Source organism: Dermacentor variabilis, chromosome 1 (assembly GCF_050947875.1).
Source record: "Dermacentor variabilis isolate Ectoservices chromosome 1, ASM5094787v1, whole genome shotgun sequence".
Classification (NCBI taxonomy): domain Eukaryota; kingdom Metazoa; phylum Arthropoda; class Arachnida; order Ixodida; family Ixodidae; genus Dermacentor; species Dermacentor variabilis.
The window spans coordinates 232,399,145-232,412,581 of NC_134568.1; the positions used below are offsets into that span (position 1 = coordinate 232,399,145).

General features: G+C 49.0%; 7 non-coding genes across 7 annotated transcripts; all 7 read right to left on the reverse strand.

Annotated features, from left to right (window-relative positions):
- Positions 1-2,554: 2,554 nt before the first annotated feature.
- TRNAC-GCA (transfer RNA cysteine (anticodon GCA)) lies at positions 2,555-2,626 on the reverse strand. Its single transcript has one exon. It is a non-coding gene; the product is annotated as a tRNA-Cys (tRNA).
- A 78-nt stretch (positions 2,627-2,704) lies between these two features.
- TRNAC-GCA (transfer RNA cysteine (anticodon GCA)) lies at positions 2,705-2,776 on the reverse strand. The gene has a single exon. It is a non-coding gene; the product is annotated as a tRNA-Cys (tRNA).
- Positions 2,777-2,854: 78 nt separating this feature from the next.
- Positions 2,855-2,926, reverse strand: TRNAC-GCA (transfer RNA cysteine (anticodon GCA)). The gene has a single exon. It is a non-coding gene; the product is annotated as a tRNA-Cys (tRNA).
- Positions 2,927-3,004: 78 nt separating this feature from the next.
- TRNAC-GCA (transfer RNA cysteine (anticodon GCA)) lies at positions 3,005-3,076 on the reverse strand. Its single transcript has one exon. It is a non-coding gene; the product is annotated as a tRNA-Cys (tRNA).
- A 9,963-nt stretch (positions 3,077-13,039) lies between these two features.
- TRNAC-GCA (transfer RNA cysteine (anticodon GCA)) lies at positions 13,040-13,111 on the reverse strand. The gene has a single exon. It is a non-coding gene; the product is annotated as a tRNA-Cys (tRNA).
- Positions 13,112-13,189: 78 nt separating this feature from the next.
- Positions 13,190-13,261, reverse strand: TRNAC-GCA (transfer RNA cysteine (anticodon GCA)). The gene has a single exon. It is a non-coding gene; the product is annotated as a tRNA-Cys (tRNA).
- A 78-nt stretch (positions 13,262-13,339) lies between these two features.
- Positions 13,340-13,411, reverse strand: TRNAC-GCA (transfer RNA cysteine (anticodon GCA)). Its single transcript has one exon. It is a non-coding gene; the product is annotated as a tRNA-Cys (tRNA).
- Between the last annotated feature and the right edge of the window lie 26 nt (positions 13,412-13,437).

The following is a 13,437-nucleotide window of genomic DNA, read 5'->3' on the forward strand; positions in this document are numbered from 1 at the left end:
CGTAGAAATGGGTCATTTGTGTCTCGAAAAAAGAAGAACCTGTTTACTAGTTGACGCAAGAAGAGGTGCGCCAACCCCAGACCACCATCCTTCACGCGCCGGAAGAGATTATCTCGGCTACTTCGCTCCCAGCTCGATGCCCACACGAGAACAGCGAACACGCGGTGCAGTTTCTGCAAATTCATCCGAGAGCACTGTAGGACCTGCATTACGTACCAGGTCTTTGTCACGAGAAACATGTTGCACGCTGTTGCTCTTGCGAATATTGACAGGTGACCGGCGTTCCATCGGTCGGCTTTTTCTGTTATTTCTTTTGTACGCTCCTTCCAGTACTCGCTACTGTCCTTGTAGGCATCAAGGGGTGCGCCAAGGTACTTAACTGGCGTGGTGACCCAGGTGACGTTCGAAAAGTGGTCTGGTGTGGACGCCCATCCCCCGTGCCAAAACCCCAAACATTTCTGCCAGTTGAAGCTATTGGTGGCATATCCAAACTGTCTGACGATACTCACAGCGTTCAATACACTTTGCGTATCTTTACAACATAGAGCCACATCGTCAGCATATGCCAATAACTTCACCTCTGCTGCTTGGAGGCACCCGCCGTGGTGGCTCAGTGGCTATGGTGTTGGGCTGCTGAGCACGAGGTCGCGGGATCGCATCCCGGCCACGGCGGCCGCATTTCGATGGGGGCGAAATGCGAAAACACCCGTGTGCTTAGATTTAGGTGCACGTTAAAGAACCCCAGGTGGTCGAAATTTCCGGAGTCCTCCGCTACGGCGTGCCTCATAATCAGAAAGTGGTTTTGGCACGTAAAACCCCAAATATTATTATTATTACTGCTTGGAGGCAAAATCCCTTAATGTATTCATTTTCCATGATGGCCTGACATAGCGTTTCTATGTAAACACAAAACAGGAGTGGGCTGAGTGGACAACCCTGGCGAACGGAGCGCTTCACGTTAATGGGGGCCCCCAGCATTTGATTAATTATAAGTCTCGTATAGCAACTCCGGTACGCCATGGTCACCCCCTTAGTGATTATGTGGCCAAAATTAACATGTTCAAGGATGGTGAGCAATATCTCGTGAAAAACGCAATCAAACGATTTCTCCAAGTCAAGCTGGAGGATCGCAACTGCATCACACATGGCATTACAACACTCCAGCACACACTTCAACTTATGAATGTTAGTGAAGATGGTTCTTCCGCGAATGCCACACGTATGGTGTGGGCCGACTACTTCCTTAATGACTGACTGCATACACCGTGCCAGCACCTTCATCAGTATTTTGTAGTCACAGTTAGTAAGCGCTATGGGTCTATAGGAGGAAAGTTGCTTGAGCTTCTCGGTCTCTTCTGTTTTAGGTATTAGTACTGTATGGGACTGGCCGAAGGATGGTGGAAATATTTTCATTTCGTATGCTTCATTGAAAACTGCGGTCAAGATAGGAGCTACGTGGCTTTTGAACGATTTGTACCAAGCGGCACAAAGACCGTCTGGACCTGGTGATTTGCCAGGGTTCAGGTCTTCGATGGCTTTTATCACTTCCTGTTCAGTTATCCGTCCTTCCAACGTTTCTTTAACGTCACTCGACAGCTGTGGAATTCGCTGCAAAAATAAGTGCTTGAAACTTTGCATGTTGACGTGCCTGAATGCGAAAAGCTTTTGGAAATGTTCAAAGAAGGCGTGCCCTATATTCTTCATATCAGTTACTACCACCCCGTTATATTCGATGGCCTCAATCTGTTTGCGTCTCGAGTGCTTTTTTTCTAATCCCAGTGATCTTTTCGAAGGCATTTCCCCGCATGCTAGTCTTTCTGCTTTCGCACGCACGAGCGCGCCTCGATAACGCTCTTCATCGAAAACCTCGAGCTTTTCCTTAATAGCACGCATATCTTCATGATAAGCGCCGGGTTGCATGCATTCGAGCGTCACAAATTTTTTCCAGTAATGTTTTTAAATCCCTTTCCCTTGCCTTCTCTTCATAGTACGCTACTTCTTTCAATTGCCTTGATTTTAAGTTTGTTTCAACAGCTCCGATTCCTCGCCCAACTTCATAGAACTGTCTTTTTCCAAAAGAATTCAGAGCATTCACTACCGTTTCGTTAAATGTATCATCCCGTAGAAGCTCAGCATTCCTTTTCCACAGTTCCCAGACGAATTCTTTTCGTTCTTTTTTGCGGCCCACCCTGCATTTTACCAGGCAGTGGTCAGAAAAGGATACGGCAGTAACTGCATAGCACTGGCATTTTTCTACTAAATGATATGATAGATAGATACGGTCTAATCGTGCATGACTTATTCCCTGGAAGTGGGTGTACATCACTTGTCGGTCAGCCCCGAAACACTGAGCGATATCCTCTAATTCAAATTCGGGTATGACCTGCGCCATGACATCGCTGCTTTTTGTCGTAAATTACGCGTCGCGTAGACCTACCTTCGATGTTCAATACACAATTGACTGAGCTATACCCCCGAATAGGAGTTTTCAGCGAGAAGTGCGCACCCATAATTGCTATAAAAATAAGAGCAGAAAACAAGATAAAAGCTGAAAAGGGGGCACCCGGGTTTGAACCGGGGACCTCTCGATCTGCAGTCGAATGCTCTACCACTGAGCTATACCCCCGAATAGGAGTTTTCCGCGAGAAGTGCGCACCCATAATTGCTATAAAAATAAGAGCAGAAAACAAGATAAAAGCTGAAAAGGGGGCACCCGGGTTTGAACCGGGGACCTCTCGATCTGCAGTCGAATGCTCTACCACTGAGCTATACCCCCGAATAGGAGTTTTCCGCGAGAAGTGCGCACCCATAATTGCTATAAAAATAAGAGCAGAAAACAAGATAAAAGCTGAAAAGGGGGCACCCGGGTTTGAACCGGGGACCTCTCGATCTGCAGTCGAATGCTCTACCACTGAGCTATACCCCCGAATAGGAGTTTTCCGCGAGAAGTGCGCACCCATAATTGCTATAAAAATAAGAGCAGAAAACAAGATAAAAGCTGAAAAGGGGGCACCCGGGTTTGGACCGGGGACCTCTCGATCTGCAGTCGAATGCTCTACCACTGAGCTATACCCCCGAATAGGAGTTTTCAGCGAGAAGTGCGCACCCATAATTGCTATAAAAATAAGAGCAGAAAACAAGATAAAAGCTGAAAAGGGGGCACCCGGGTTTGAACCGGGGACCTCTCGATCTGCAGTCGAATGCTCTACCGCTGAGCTATTTTTTTTTATTTATTACCGGTTTTTTTCAGAACGTGCAGGTTACACACATTACAGTATCACAATTGCAATACTAACAAAAAGAAAGGAAAGAAAAGAGTCACACCGTACAACAAAGCCGTTTGCTCTATTGGACAGGCGTTGTCAACTTAAAATTCCTTCATGGCTGTAAGATGTTGTAGCCTCCACAGCCATTCCGGAACACATTGCTGCATTTTCTGTATTTCTATAAATCGCGACATACATTCTCTGAAATAAACGCGAGCGGGCCTAGCGTCAGGATCACAATAGTACCCTGCCATACGAGCCCGCCATATACAGTGGAGAGCGTTCAACATAATAAAATCATATGGAACCCCGTCATCATCCTTAATTGACAGATACCTTATCCCTTGGGGGTCCACCGGTAACTCTTTTTTCAGGGTTCGCTTTAAGGTGTCCCAGAAAAAAAAGCCCTCCCAACATTCCAAGAAAACGTGATCTATGGTTTCCTGCTTTTTGCAGATCAAGCAATGCGTTCCCCATGGTACGATACAACATCGCTCTTCCATGAAAGTCTTCACGGAGAGCGTTCCGGTGTGAAGCTTAAAAAAAAGGTTTTTACCCCTGGTGGCACCTCCATGCGTTTTACCCGTTTAAGTACATCAAGTCCTGGCCCTCCACTGTAAATGGCTCTGTATAACGGCACTGGGAAAACAATGTCGCACACATCTTTATACAATCTTTTCCTTTTCACTTCGCAAAGGTATTCCATGGAAAATCGAACAGAAAGAAATCTTACGCTCTCGACCCCTTCCTTAAAGTAGCCACGAAGTGATCCGGTAACGCTTGCCGTACTAACAACATGTGCCGGCAAAGCGCCGCTCAACCTGAGCTGGCATACGGTGCGCAGAAAAGGATGGCGCACATCGCGAAAAAACCAGAATTGGTTTACCAGTTGTCTAACAAAAAGATGAGCCAAACCCACATCCCCGTCCTTCACTCTTCTAAACAAATTTGTTCGGCTGCACCTTTCCCATGTTGACCCCCAGATGAAAACAGCAAACACTCTGTGCAGCCTTTGCACGTTTGCTCTCGAGCAATACAACGCTTGCATGACATAATATAACTTGGTGACAAAAAACATATTACAGACTGTCGCCCTTGCAAAAATAGACAGCTTCGCACCCTTCCATCTATCCGCTTTTTCTTTCATTTTTCTTTCATTTTTTTATTTTTTCTTTCTCCTCCAATATTCATCGCTACTATTGTAGCTATTGAGAGGAACACCCAGATACCTCGTCGGCGTTTTGACCCAGTTGAGGTTCGCGAAGTTGTCCGGTGCAGACACCCATTTCCCGTGCCACAGGCCTAGGGATTTGCCCCAATTTATTCTACTACCCGTGACATCACAGAAATGTTTCACTACCGATACTGTTTCCGTTACACTTGGTTTGTCTGTGCAACACACTGCAATGTCATCTGCGTATGCGAGCAACTTCACCTCTGTCGCTGCTAATCTGAAACCACGTATTTTGTCATTTCCGTTAATTACTACACACATTGCTTCTATATAGATGGCAAATAACAGCGGACTGAGGGGACAGCCTTGGCGTACTGAACGCATGATGTTAATAGGGGCCCCCAGAGACTTATTGACAATTAATCTTGTTGTGCAATTCTGGTACGCCAAGGCCACGCCCTCACTGATGATGGAACCGACATTAACATGATCCAAGATGGCAAACAAAATAACGTGAGCGACACAATCGAACGCTTTTTCCAAATCGAGCTGAACAACTGCAACGCCACCATCGGTGACGTCACAGCACTCGAGCACGCACCGCATCTGATGGATGTTCGAAAAAATGGACCGCCCCTTGATGCCGCAAGTTTGGTGGTCTCCGACAATTTCCTTGATGACGCTTTGAAGTCTCGCAGCTAAAATCTTCATAAAGATCTTGTAATCAATGTTTGTTAGTGATATAGGTCTATAGGATGACACGAATCTGAGTTTGTCTGTTTGATCACTCTTAGGGATTAGTATTGTGTGCGCTTTTCCAAAAGATGGGGGCAATAATTTCTTCTCGTACGCGTCATTAAATACATCTGCTAACAATGGGGCCAGTTCTCTTTTGAAAGCCTTATATAACCCCGCACAGAGTCCATCAGGCCCAGGCCACTTGCCCGAGTTCAAATCGCCGATTGCCTTTTCAACTTCGTGCTCGGTAATGTTGCCTTCCAATCGTTCTTTAGCGTCATCTGCCAGTCTCGGCATCCGCTGAAGAAAATCGGCTTTGAAACTCTCTACATTCGCGGCCTGAAATGCAAAGAGCGACTGGTACTACTGAAAGAAGGCGCGACCTATGCTTTTGTTGTCCTCAACAACAACCCCGTTCATTAAAATCTTATCGACATGGTTTCGCCGTCCGTGCGCCTTCTCGAGTCCAAGCGCCCTTTTTGTGGGCGTCTCCCCCGCCGCTAATACATCTGCTCGTGCTCGCACGATGGCACCTTGGTAACGTTCTATGTCGAACTGTTCAAGCTTTTCCTTGACGCTCCGCACATCGTCTTTGTACAGACCAGGCTCTCTGCACTCGAGCGTTATCAGGTGCTGAAGTAGCGTTCGCAACCCCTTTTCTTTATATTGCCTCTCAAACTTGAGGCAGCTTGACCTTTCTAAGGCTTTCATTTTAACTTTTTGTTTAAAACAATCCCACTTTTCACCTATTGTTTCAGCTGCATCTTCGCGTATTTCATTAATGGCATCCCGTACTGCCTTTACAAAAGACTCATCATTTAATAACAAGGTATTGAGTTTCCATAGATGCCAATTAAATGCATGTTTGCGTTTCCCTATACCGACCTTACATATTACGAGACAGTAATCTGAGAACGATACGGGCACTACAGAATAACCGTGGCATCTTGGAATTGTATCCAGCGAAATGTAGATTCGGTCCAATCGCGCATGGCTACTGTCCTGAAAACGTGTAAAAGTCACGTCACGCCCCCCTTCCAGACACTCAAAAACGTCATCGAGTTCATTTTCACTAATTAGTTTTGACAAGACTTCACTGCTTCTGTCACGCACACCGGCATTATTGGCTCTGTCTCTAGCGTTCATTATACAATTGAAGTCTCCTAACAGCATAACGCGCTTATCGCATCGAACATACTTCGAAAGGTTCGAAAAGAAACGGGCACGCTCTTCTACTAAATTGGGTGCATATACGCATATGACGCGGAACTGAAAACCGCACAAAACAATATCGCAAAAAACAATCCTTCCAGACTGACAAGAAAAGGTACTTTGAATCTGCAGTCCAGGCAGTTTCTTCACAAAAAGAATGCACCCCCCAGCCGTGCCTAACGCATGGCTTACCACCGCAAAATACCTAGTCGTGAAACGGCGCACCATGCTCCCGGTCTCCTCCTCCCCGTCAACCTTAGTTTCCTGGACGGCTAGTACGTCGACATCGTGATCAGTGACCAACCGTAGGACCTGACTTTGCCTACGACTAGCCGCCAACCCTCTCACGTTTAAGGTGGCAATATTAAGGGACGGTATCTGAGCCATGTTGAGCTAAAGTGAAAAGTAGGCCCGGAGCATGGTGCTTACCGTTCACGACTAGCCCTCGGCTAGCCGCCTCCGGGATCTCCCGGTTTCCCGGCGTTGCTTGTGGACGGAACTTTGTCCGCAGGCTTTCTCTCAGGTGGGATATTCGGCTTTGGTTTCAAGCTCGTGCGCCTCCCAAGAGGTGTCTTTGTAGGCGGCCCTTCGTTGGTGCTGGTCGCACCCTCGTTCCGGTCCTTAGTCTGGTCGTGGGGTCGCTTAACTGGGGCACCAAGAGTCGCAGTCCGGTCGCCATCGTGGACGGCCTCGTCCTGCTGCATCGCCGTCGCGCCGTTGTCGAGTGGGTCTTCACTACTGCTCCGCGTAGACTGGCCCATAGCGGTTGCGACCTGTACCGTCCCACTCGGCTTCAGGGTAGTCTCAGCCACCTTGCTGTCTACGGCCAGACTCGTCGTCCCACTGGCTGTCGCTGCCGGGACCATGTCTAGAGTTCCTTTAGCAGCGTCCTCCGCCTCGGCCACGTCCATGACGTGCTCTGCCGCAACGTCACAAGTTACTGGGCCTGTTACGGTGGCATAAGATCTTACGCAGTCAGCGTCGACGTGGCCCAAACGTCTGCATAGAGAACAGCGGGGGCTCTGCACTCACGGCGGACGTGTCCCGTGCCGTGGCAGCGCAGGCACTGCATCGGTCGACCGGGCACGACGACCAAGGCCAACTCGCCGCCGACGCGGATCTGATGGGGCAGGTCCTCCACTTTCATGCCGCTTTTCAATTTGAGAATGACGGTCCTGGTGGTTGAGGTCTTCGTTGCCATGCCTTCGACGCGCCACTGCTCCCGGCTCACCTCCTCCACCTTGCCGAAAGCCGCGAATACCGTTCGGACGTCCTCGTCGACAACGCCGTGCAGCAGCCAGTGAAGCCTTAGCTTCACCTGTTGATCCTGCGGGTCAACGATGACGCACCGTCGTCCCTTCACTTGGAGTTCCTTAAGGTCCAGAAGCCTTTTTGTGGCAGTCGCATCGCTCAGGGTCACTGCCCAGACGTGGTTGATCTGGTACGCCCCTATGCATACCACATCAGGCAGCAGGCCCGTCGGCAGAAGGGCGTCCCGGAAATCTTCCACCTTATAAGGTCAGGCGCGAACATCACCGTGCAAAAAGACGGTGTTAATCACCACTTGTCCTTTAGGCAGTTGCGGCAAAATAAAGGCATACTCCTTATCGTCGTTTAGCCTGTTTCCGCGGCCAAAAGTGGCCGCTGTCGCTGCTCCACTGGAGCCCATGATTCTGCTGACCGCTCAGCTCGGCTGCCGGAAGCAGAATGAGACTGAGCTATACCCCCTTTTTTTTTTTCTTTATTGCCAGTACTCGACATAACACAACACAAATTCCTAAATGATATAAACAAAGACCAAAGAAGCAAAAAGGGATGAATACACAAACGGAACAAGGAACAGTAATATTTACATTCGCTGCCGTCCACTACTGTGGCACGACGTTGTCGGATTAAAATTCCTTTACTGCTGTAAGGGGTTCAACCCTCGACAGCCACTCAGGAACAGGCTGTTCCATCTTCATCACTTCCACATACCGTTGCAGAGATTCACAAAAGTACAGACGCGCCGGTCGGGCATCCGGGTCACAATGGTAACCCGCCATTCTTGCGCGCCATAAACAGTGGAGGCCCGTAAGCATGATCAGGTCGTACGGGAAACCTTCGTCGTCATATACTGGCAGAAACCTGATTCCGTGGGGATCTATAGGTAGCTCCTTTTTTAGAGTCCTTTGTAACACGTCCCAGAAAAAGACCCCTTCCCAACAGTGGATGAAGACATGATCTATGCTTTCTGTTTTTTTACATATAAGGCAGTGGGTTCCCCATGGCATGTAGAACCCACGTTGTTCAAGGAAGAATTTAACAGGTACAGTACCAGTGTGTAATTTAAAAAAGAACGATTTAGTGGCTGGTTGAACTGGCATCTTCTTCACCCTTTTCAATACATCTAGGCCTGGGCCTCCACTGTACGGGGCTCTGTACATAGGTACCAGCAAAACACTGTCACATAAATCACGATATAACTTTTTCCGTTTTACACTCCACAAATATGCACTTGAAAAACGAACACGCAAAAAGGAAACACTCTGAACTATTTCCCGAAAGAAACCACGGACTGGTCCTGGCATTATTTCCGTACCTACAACGAATTCGGGAAGTGATCTTGACAGCCTCATTTGGATCACCGTGCGCAGAAATGGGTCGTTTGTATCTCGAAAGAAGGAGAATCTATTCACCAGTTGACGCAAGAAGAGGTGCGCCAACCCCAGACCACCATCCTTCACGCGCCGGAAGAGATTATCTCGGCTACATCGCTCCCAGCTTGATGCCCACACGAATACAGCGAACACGCGGTGCAGTTTCTGCACATTAATACGAGAGCACTGTAGTACCTGCATTACGTACCAGATCTTTGTCACGAGAAACATGTTGCACGCTGTAGCTCTCGCGAATATTGACAAGTAACAGGCGTTCCATCGGTCGGCTTTTTCTTTTAGTTGTTTTGTCCGCTCCTTCCAGTACTCGCTACTGTCCTTGTAGGCATCAAGGGGTGCTCCAAGGTACTTCACTGGCGTCGTGACCCAGTTTACGTTCGAAAAGTGGTCTGGTGTAGACGCCCATCTTCCATGCCAAAACCCCAAACATTTCTGCCAGTTAACGTAGCTGTTAGTGACGTTACCAAACTTTTTGACGATATTCACAGTATTCAATACACTTTGTTTGTCCTTACAGCACACAGCCACATCGTCAGCGTATGCCAGTAGCTTCACTTCTGCTGATTGAAGACTAAACCCCTTAATACATTCATTTTCAATGATGGCCAGACATAGCGTTTCTATGTAGACACAAAACAGGAGTGGACTGAGTGGACAACCCTGGCGAACGGAGCGCTTCACGTTAATGGGGGCCCCCAACATCTGATTAACTATAAGTCTGGTATAGCAGCTCCGGTACGCCATGGTCACCCCTTCAGTGATTATGTGGCCAAAATTAACGTGTTCAAGGATGGTAAGCAATATGTCGTGAGAAACACAATCAAACGCCTTCTCCAAGTCTAGCTGGAGGATGGCTACTGCATCGCACATGGCGTCACAACACTCCAGCATACACTTCATTTTATGGATGTTAGTGAAAATGGTTCTTCCACGAATACCACACGTCTGGTGTGGGCCGACTACTTCCTGAATAACTGACTGGACCCGTCGTGCCAACACCTCCATCAATATTTTGTAGTCGCAGTTAGTAAGCGCTATGGGTCTGTAGGAGGAAAGTTGCTTGAGCTTTTCGGTCTCTTCTGTTTTCGGTATTAGTACTGTATGGGACTGGCCAAAGGATGGTGGAAGTATTTTCAGTTCATATGCTTCATTGAAAACTGCTGTTAACATAGGAGCTAGCTGGCTCTTGAACGATTTGTACCAAGCGGCACAAAGACCGTCTGGACCTGGCGACTTCCCAGGATTCAGGTCTTCGATGGCTTTCATCACTTCATGTTCTGTTAATGGTCGTTCTAAGGTTTCTTTAACCTCACTCGACAGCTGTGGGATTCGTTGCAAAAATAATTTCTTGAAATCGTGCATGTTGACAGGCCTGAATGTAAAAAGTTCTTTGTAATGCTCAAAGAAAGCACGCCCTATATTATTGTTATCCGTTAATACCACCCCTTCATATTCGATAGCCTCAATCTGCTTACGTCTCGAGTGCTTTTTTTCTAACCCCAGTGCTCTTTTCGTTGGCGTTTCCCCGCATGATAGCCTTTCTGATCTGGCGCGCACTAGCGCACCTCGGAAGCGATCTTCGTCGAATACCTCGAGCTTCTTCTTAACGGCGCGCATATCTTGTTGATAGGCGCCAGGTTGCATGCATTAGAGCTTCGCAAATTTTTCTAGCAATGTTGTTAAATCCTTTTCTCTGGCCTTTTGTTCATATCGCAGTACGCTACTTCTTTCGATTGCCTTCAATTTAATGCTTTGCTTCAGCAACTCCCATTCCTCACCAAATTTCGTAGAACTGTCTGTTCCAAAAGAATTCAGAGTAGCCACTACATTTTCGTTAAAAGTTTCATCCCGTAACAGCTCTGCATTCAATTTCCACAGTTCCCAGACGAACTTGTTTCGTTCTTTCTTCCTGCCCACCGTGCATTTTACCAGGCAGTGGTCAGAATATGATATGGCCGTAACTGTGTAGCACTGGCATTTTTCAACTAAATCATATGAAAGATAGATACGGTCTAAGCGTGCGTGACTTGTGCCCTGAAAGTGAGTGTAGCTTACGTCTCCGTGACCGCGAAAACATTCTGCGATATCTTCTAATTCGAATTCGTGTGTGATCTGCGCCAGGATATCACTACTTTTGTCACAAACCACGCGACGCGTAGACCTATCCTCAGCTTTCAATACGCAGTTGAAGTCGCCTACACAGGCTATCATTTTTTGCACATGTAAATGATGCTTTAAACTCAAAAAGAAATTTGCCCTCTCTTGCACAGTATTAGGCGCATAAATGCAAAACACGCGCCATTGGACATTACAATAGCTGAAGTCACAAAAGACAAGTCGACCAGAAGTACAGGAGAAGTAACCATCTATAACAAGACCAGGGAGCTTCCTCACGAACAGCACACACCCTGCCGAAGTCCCTAAGGCGTGGCTCACTACCGTATAGTAGTTATACGTGAACCTTTGCACCATGCTCCCGGTCTCCTCCTCGCCGTCTACCTTGGTTTCTTGCACGGCTAAAACGTCGAGGTCGTGGTCCACTAGTAGTCTGTAAACCTGACTCTGTTTCCTTTTGGCGGCCAGACCTCGAACGTTTAGCGTGCCGAGGCTAAGCGACGGGTTGGTAGCCATTATTGGTGAAAACCGGAGGGGAGAAGGCCCGGAGCATGGTGCTCACCTTAACGTCTAGCTGACCGCTAGACGCCTCCGTGGCCATCCGGCGGCCGTCGCCCGGGTTCCTCTTTGGTCGGCTTCGGGGTAAGCCTACGGTCAGTCTCCAAGTTCGGCTTAGGCTTGAGGGTGGAGCGCCTTCCAGGTAGCGTCTTAGCGGGTGGTGCCTCGGAGTCACCGCCAGCCTTTCCGTCGACTTTCTCCTCGTGCTGCAGGGATCTCTTGACCGGTGCCGAGACGGATTCGACGCGGGCGCTAGCAGGGGTCGCGTTGTCGTCCGCCTCTGCCTGCGTTGCATCCGTAGCTGGCTGGTGGCTCTCATTTTCATGCGGGGCCGTCTTCACGCTCTCGACTGTAGCTGCTGGTTCTTTGGGGGGAGGGATATTCCTTCCTCCTTCGGCTTGCTTGGTCGTCACGCCGGTTTCTGCCGCCACTTTGCCGTTTCCAGCTCCCGTGGCCGCTTCCTCCGCCTAGGTCACGTCCATTACATGGTCTAACGTCGACGGCTCGCTCTCCGCCGAACCCGCGGCTACTGCGTATGAACGCACACAGTCCGCGTCGTTGTGTCCAAAAAGCCTGCACCGCGAGCAACGGGGAACCTTGCATTCACGACGAACGTGGCCAGAGCCTCGGCAGCGCAGGCACTGCATGGGACGTCCTGGTGCTACCACCAGCGCAAGCTCGCCGGCGACGCGGATCTGGTGGGGCAGGTCGTCGACTTTCATTCCTGCCTTCAGCTGCAGCAGCACTGCTCGGGTCGTCGAGCCCTTGTCGGAAACGCCATCCACTCGCCAGCGCTCCCGGGTCACTTCCGTCACCTTGCCGAAGGAGGCCAGCGCGGTCTTGACGTCTTCGTCGTCCACCCCATGCAGAAGCCAGTGGATACGAAGCTTCACCTGTTGTTCCTTGGGGTCGATGACCAGGCAGCGACGCCCCTTCACCTGCAGCTCCTTCAGGGCCGCCAGCTTTTCGGCAGCCTCGGCTGTCTTCATCGTCACCGCCCATACATGGTTGATTTGGTATGCTCCAAGGGCGACGACGCCAGAGAGCATACCAACAGCTTGAAGCGCGTCTCGAAAATCTTCTACACGAAACGGGCGAACACGAGCGTCGCCGTGCAAAAAAACTGTGTTCAAAACAACACGTCCTGTAGGTAGGCGAGGCAAAATTATCTGGTAATCTTTATCTTCTTCCGTCGAAAGCCTGTTGCCGCGGCTAACAGCCGCATACTGAGCTATACCCCCGAATAGAAGTTTTCCGCGAGAAGTGCGCACCCATAATTGCTATAAAAGTAAGAGCAGAAGACAAGATAAAAGCTGAAAAGGGGGCACCCGGGTTTGAACCGGGGACCTCTCGATCTGCAGTCGAATGCTCTACCACTGAGCTATACCCCCGAATAGAAGTTTTCCGCGAGAAGTGCGCTCCCATAATTGCTATAAAAATAAGAGCAGAAAACAAGACAGAAGCTGTAAAGGGGGCACCCGGGTTTGAACCGGGGACCTCTCGATCTGCAGTCGAATGCTCTACCACTGAGCTATACCCCCGAATAGAAGTTTTCCGCGAGAAGTGCGCTCCCATAATTGCTATAAAAATAAGAGCAGAAAACAAGACAGAAGCTGTAAAGGGGGCACCCGGGTTTGAACCGGGGACCTCTCGATCTGCAGTCGAATGCTCTACCACTGAGCTATACCCCCGAATAGGAGTTTTCCGCGAGAAGTGC